Source organism: Pristiophorus japonicus, unplaced genomic scaffold (assembly GCF_044704955.1).
Source record: "Pristiophorus japonicus isolate sPriJap1 unplaced genomic scaffold, sPriJap1.hap1 HAP1_SCAFFOLD_58, whole genome shotgun sequence".
Lineage (NCBI taxonomy): Eukaryota > Metazoa > Chordata > Chondrichthyes > Pristiophoridae > Pristiophorus > Pristiophorus japonicus.
The window spans coordinates 2,263,842-2,270,601 of NW_027254488.1; the positions used below are offsets into that span (position 1 = coordinate 2,263,842).

A 6,760-nucleotide genomic window follows, 5' to 3' on the forward strand; every position below is an offset into this window, starting at 1 on the left:
TGCAATGCCAACGCACTTTTTACGTGGCAAGATCGATAATTAGCAGAGCGTAATGAAGACATCGCAAAGTTTCTGTTTAAAGAATGGACTCAGTCGAGAATATTTTGTGGATTTTATTTTTCTGAGGCTATTCTCCGTGTGCTGGGAACACCCTGCGCAGATATGTGAAAAAGCTGGTTTTGTTAAAACTCCAGAGACCGCATGGCAGTTCGCTGGGACAAAAGAGCTGTCAGTCATCCATTGACAAAAGAGCTGTCGGCCAGGAAGGGGGGCCACTGACAAAGCCACTCTAATTTGTAAAAGCACTTCTCACCTCCATCTCAGAAGGAGACACAGAACAATGAACCCACCAGCCTGGCCAGCCAAGGAGGAGCTGGGTCTTTCCCAACACAAAGGCTCAGAGAGATGCCCAGACTAAGGGCCATCAGCCCAATGCATGGGTGGGATGGCCCATCACTGACTAAGTACCCGTGCCTAGAAACAAAGGGGTTTTAAAGATTGGCGGGAAAGATAGGGGTAGCAAGACTCCCAGAAAGACAGGGTCCTTTCCACTTTATTTTTAGCTTGGAGCTTGGTGTGAAGCTTGGAGCTTGCAGCTTGCAGCTTGTGCCGAGAGAGAGCCCCCTCTCCCTCTCGCTCTCGCTCCACCGATCGATGTACCAGAGGAAGGGGCTGCAGTACTGCAGAAGAAGCCACCGAGACTGAAGACCAGGCAGTGACTTCCCACAGCTGAGCTGAGCAAGGAAACGGGCTGCGTGTGGTGGTGAACATGGTCGCGAGTGTCCCAAGCCAGTAACCAGATATCCCAGGCCAGCTGGGTAAGGGCTCAGGGTATTCTCAGAAGTGAAGCTTTCCAGGGCTATTCTGGGGAGGGTAATTCATTGGTAGGGGTGGGGTTAGAATCCACCAGGGAATTACTGCGTTTTTCTCCACAGAGACAGTGATTTCGTTTAGCAGTGCATGTTTTAGACAGTGTATGTTAGACCAAATAAATATACTACGATTTATCACTGAAGCATCCCTTTCCGTGACTCATTTAATTTACACTCTGAATAATAATTCCCGGATCTAGAACTTTCGTAAGGTGGGGGCGATTCAAACCGTCCGTCTGGCAATTGGGCGAGGATCACAAACACTTACAATATTTACGAAAGGATACACTTGCTTTGGAGGCAGTTCAGAGAAGGTTCACTAGGTTGACTCCGGAGATGAGTGGTTGACTTATGAGAAAAGGTTGAGTAGGTGGGGCCTCTACTCATTGGAATTCAGAAGAATGAGAGGTGATCTTATCGAAACGTATAAGGTAATGAGGGAGCTTGATAATGTGGATGCAGAGAGGATGGTTCCACTGATAGGGGAGACTAGAACTAGGGGGCATAATCTCAGAATAAGGGGCTGCCCATTTAAATCTGTGATGAGGAGGAATTTCTTCTCTCAGAGGGTTGTAAATCTGTCGAACTCACTGCATCAGAGAGCTGAGAAAGCCACGACATTTAATAGATTTAAGACAGAGATAGCTTCTTAACTGATAAGGGAAGAAGGCTTATGGGGAACGGGCAGGGATGTGGACTTGAGTCCATGATCGGATCAGCCATGATCATATTAAATGGTGGAGCAGGCTCGAGGGGCCATATGGCCTACTCCTGCTCCTAGTTCTTAAGTTCTTATGTTCTGAATAGCGACACACAAAAAAATGCTTTGATCATGGTTACACCTTATCTTCACGTTTGTCAAACAATTGGCTCGTTGGTCTCGGGCTGTGATTTCCCTTCGGAGTTGTTAATTGAAATTTACGAGGGGTCCCAGAGTAGCCCTGATATTGCTCGCATATTTTGAAATTGCATCGAACTTTTGCAAAGAAGGACTTGCATATCTGCAGCGCCTTTCAGGAACTCATGACGCCCCAAAGCGCTTTACAACCATTGAGTTATGTTTGAAGTGTTGTAGTTTGGGGAAAGATGTGCCCAGATCACCAAACATGTACCTCAACTCTTTGCAAAGAGTTTGGTGCAAATAATCAGGCGTCTCAGGGACTTGGACTTTCTTTGAATAAGTTCTGCTTGTACCTGCATTCAAGCTTGAAACAGCAACTGGGCTTCCATCTCACGGGACGTTTGGGGTTGATGTGCGTTGCTTTCAATCTTAGAAATTTCACCAAGCAAAGAAACGGTGAATCCAACTGTCCCTGTAAGCATTTAGTTCCCGTTTAATCACAGGAATATCCGCAGTCAGGAGCTGAAAAGGAATTCAAACCTAATACCGGCTTCGGGACAATGAGAATACTTTGTCACAGACAAGGCACCGGAAGGCTGGAAGGTAGATCACACCGGTTGTGGGAGAGCTGGTTGGCGGTGACATGGAAGTGTCTGCAGTGTGCGGGACCAGACTGCTTCCACGCATCCACAATGAATGTCCGTCCATTTATTTGGGAAAAGTACAACTGAGAGTGGACAAGTTCCATCCCGGTCGGAGCAATCTGAAGCTTTAACTGACTGACGCCCTGGTTTTGGATGTCTTGCACCTTTGACTTCCATCAGTCTCTGTGGCGCAATGGGTTAGCGCGTTCGGCTATTAATCGAAAGGTTGGTGGTTCGAGCCCACCCAGGGACGAAGTGTTTAACTGTTTTTCCCCGAGTATTCGGTGCCGCACAGTCCCAGGTTGTCATTGTGCGTTTTGGCTGCACGAATCTATTCCGCAAATGTTGCCAGCAGTGCTGTTATCCAATTAGTTCCCACTCCAATATTTTATGAGCATTCAGTTCAAGTAAAACGATAACAATTTTTTACCTGGATCATGTTCCATCCAGCCCATTAGAAATAAATTATGTTCTTGGGTTTAAAGAAACTGGTGGAAATTGATTCTATTGGTACATATATAGAACTGGAACTTCGGTCTCAAGTGCTCCTCCTATCAAGTATAGACACACACACAATCAATGGTTTTACAACTGAGTCATAAACACTTACAATTTTAAACCATTCTCATACAGCGTGTAAATGAGATAGGGATAAAACTTCATCACATGTAAAGAGAAAATGAATGATTGAGGATACCACTGTTCCTCAGTAATTATATTATTATTTATTTCATTCTGAAGAATGTTATCGGCTAATTAATGGTGATTAAAAGAATTCTTACTTTTGCACGTTGGCTTCATGTCGTCGTTTTTATAAGGTTTTGAATTTAAAAATGGGTTACAATGCTGGTTGAATACATGACCCCAAAGTCTTTTTGGGATCACAGGTTGAGTCTCTCTGGTGGTTTACGCTCTCTTGTAGAGCGCCTGAGTTGGGGCTCCGGTTGTTGGGCGCTGGCCTGTGTGTCTGCTGTTTGCGGTGCCTCAGGCCTATCCGGACTTCCCACAGTGACTGGGCTCTCCTCCCTTTGGTTTCGGTGTTCGGTCACCTGTGCTGGAGTGAACTCTGTATCGTGTTCTTCCTCTGCTTCTTCTATGGGGTTGCTTAACCTCCTTTTTGTTTGATCCACATGTTTGCGGCAGATTTGTCCATTGGTTAGTTTAACTACCAGAATCCTATTGCCCTCTTTGGCAATCACAATGCCTGCGAGACATTTAGGTCCTGCAGTGTAGTTGTGGACAACAACAGAGTCGTTTACACCAATATATCGTGCCCCCGCATTCCTGTCATGGTAGTTATATTGTGATTGGCGCCTGCTCTCAACAATTTTTTTCATGGTGTGGTGTATAAGGGATAACGGCATTTGAGCATCCTTATCATTAGCAGCCCTGCGGGTGGAACCCCTGTGAGCGAGTGTGGTCGGTATCTATTGGCCAACAGGAGGCGTGATAAGTGGCTTTGTAGGGAACCCCCTTGGATTCTGAGCATCCCCTGTTTGATTATCTGCACTTTTCGTTCTGCCTGGCCGTTTGAGGCTGGCTTGAACGGTGCCTTTCTGACATGGTTAATTCCATTGCCTGCCATGAAGTCCTGGAATTCAGTGCTTGTGAAGCACAGGCCATTGTCGCTGACCAAGATGTCCGGTAGACCGTGGGCGGCGAACATTGCCTGTAGACTTTGTACCGTGGCAGAGGATGTGCTTGAATTTAAAATGTCACACTCGATCCATTTGGAGTGAGCGTCTACTACAACCAAAAACATTTTTCCGATGAAAGGACCTGTGTAGTCATCATGGATGCGTGACCAAGGCTTGGCGGGCCATGGCCAGGGGCTAAGGGGGGCTTCCCTGGGCGCATTGCCCAGCTGGGCCCACGTGTTGTACCTGCGAACACAAACTTCCAGATCTGCATCTATCACTGGCCACCAAACGTGTGACCTGGCAATTGCCTTCATCATGACAATGCCCGGATGCACATTGTGGAGTTCTCTGATGAACACCTCTCTGCCCATCTGGGGCATGATTACGCGGTTTCCCCACAGTAAGCAATCGGCCTGAATCGAGAGTTCATCCCTGCCCCTGTGAAATGGTTTAAATTCCTCAGGGCATGCCCTGTATGTGGCTGCCCAGTCCCTATTCAGGACACGTTTCTTGACTAGAGACAATAGCGGGTCTCTATTTGTCCAGACTTTAATCTGACGGGCTGTCACGGGTGAGCCATCGCTTGCGAAAGCTTCAACAGCCATGACCATCTCAGCGGCATGCTCGGTAGCCCCCTCAGTGGTGGCTGGTGGGAGCCAGCTGAGTGCATCGGCGCAGTTTTCAGTGCCCGGTCTGTGCCGAATTGTGTAGTCACAGGTGGCTAACGTGAGTGCCCACCTCTGTATGCGGACCGATGCGTCTGCATTTATGGCCTTGTTGACGGCTAAAAGGGACGTGAGCGGTTTGTGATCTGTCTCCAGCTCAAATTTCCTGCCAAGCAGGTACTGGTGCATTTTCTTTACCGAATATACACATGCGAGCGCCTCCTTTTCTATCATCCCGTAGCCCTTTCTGCCTGGGACAGACTTCTGGAGGCATAAGCTACCGGCTGTAACTGACCCTTGGCATTGACATGCTGCAACACACACCCGACACCATAGGACGACGCATCGCACGTTAACACAAGTTTCTGACATGGGTCATATCGCGTGAACAGATTGTTGGAACATAACAAATTGTGTGCTCTATTAAAAGCCCTTTCCTGGCTGTCCCCTCAGACCCATTCGAGACCTTTGCTCAGGAGCACGTGGAGCGACTCTAGCAGCGTGCTCAATTTGGGAAGAAAGTTACCAAAAAGTTCGGGAGCCCCAGGAACAAACGCAGCTCCGTCGTGTTACGGGGTCTGGGTGCTCTCTGGATCGCTTCCGTCTTGGACGCAGTAGGGCGCATCCCGTCTACTCCTAGCCTCATCCCCAGGAATTCTACCTCTGGAGCTAGGAAGATGCACTTCGCCTTTTTCAGTCGCAGCCCTACCCGGTCCAGTCTGCGTAGCACCTCCTCCAGGTTGTGGAGGTGTTCATCAGTCTCGTAACCCGTGATGAGGATGTCGTCCTGAAAAACCACCGTCCCTGGAATCGACTTGAGGAGGCTTTCCATATTTCGTTGGAAGATCGCGGCGGCCGAGCGAATCCCGAACGGACATCTGTTGTACTCAAACAACCCATTGTGTGTCGTGATGGTGGTCAGCTTCTTCAACTCTCTCGCCAGCTCCTGGGTCATGTAAGCTGAGGTCACGTCCAATTTTGAAAAAGGTTTGCCACCGGATAGCATCGCAAACAGGTCCTCCGCTCTCGGTAGCGGGTACTGGTCTTGGAGTGACACCCGATTGATGGAGGCCTTGTAATCACCATATATCCTGACTGACCCATCCGCTTTGAACACCGGTACAATCGGGCTCGCCCAGTCACTGAATTCGACTGGCAAAATGATACCTTCCCTCAGCAGGCGGTACAATTCACCTTCTATCTTTTCCCGCGTCACGTACGGCACCGCTCTGGCCTTGTGGTGTCCAGGCCTGTCCGGGTTTATGTGAATCACTACCTTGGCCCCCATGAAAGTGCCAATGCCGGGTTGAAATAATGAGTCAAATTTTTGCAGGATCTGTGATCATGAAACTCGCTCCACAGAGGAAATAGCATTGACATTGCCCCAGTTCCAGTTCATGACAGCAAGCCAACTCCTCCCCAGTCGTGCGGGACCGTCCCCCGGGACAACCCAGAGTGGCAACCTGTTCTCCGAATCATTGTGGGTCACGATTATCGTGGCGCTGCCAAGCACCGGAATGATCTCCTTGGTGTATGTCCATACCTGTGCGTCAATCGGTGATAATTTTGGACGCCCACAACTTTTCAAACTATTTGATACCCATCAGGGACTGGCTAGCCCCCGTGTCTAGCTCCATTGATACTGGGATGCCACTGAGAGAGCACTTTCATCATTATCGGTGGCGTCCTGGTGTATGAACTGTATACGTGCTCCACATGAACTCACTGAACTTCAGCTTCCAGCGATTTCCCCCAGCGTTCATTTCTGCAATTTCTGTAGGTATTTTGTTCATCTCTGCAAACTCCGGCTGAGTTTGTGCCTCCATGCCTCCAACATGAGCTGTTGTTGGAAACAAAAGATCCCTTGCTCATCAATCGTCCCTGACGACCCCTGTGACTGTCATTGAGTGTGCCTTTAACAGGTGTTGATGGCCCCATTACTGGCCACATTGTCCCTTGCAATGATGTGAATCGCCGTTCTGCTTGCCATTATCTCTGTCGAACTCCCCCTCTGGGTTCGACTACATGTTGGGGCATGCCCGATTGCCCTTGTCTGCCTGTAGAACTGTGTGCTGCTTCAACAATGTTGATTCTCTGT

At 48.7% G+C, this 6,760-nt stretch overlaps 1 non-coding gene across 1 annotated transcript; it reads left to right on the plus strand.

Moving 5' to 3' along the window:
* Positions 1 to 2,536: 2,536 nt before the first annotated feature.
* Positions 2,537 to 2,610, plus strand: trnan-auu (transfer RNA asparagine (anticodon AUU)). The gene has a single exon. It is a non-coding gene; the product is annotated as a tRNA-Asn (tRNA).
* Positions 2,611 to 6,760: the final 4,150 nt, after the last annotated feature.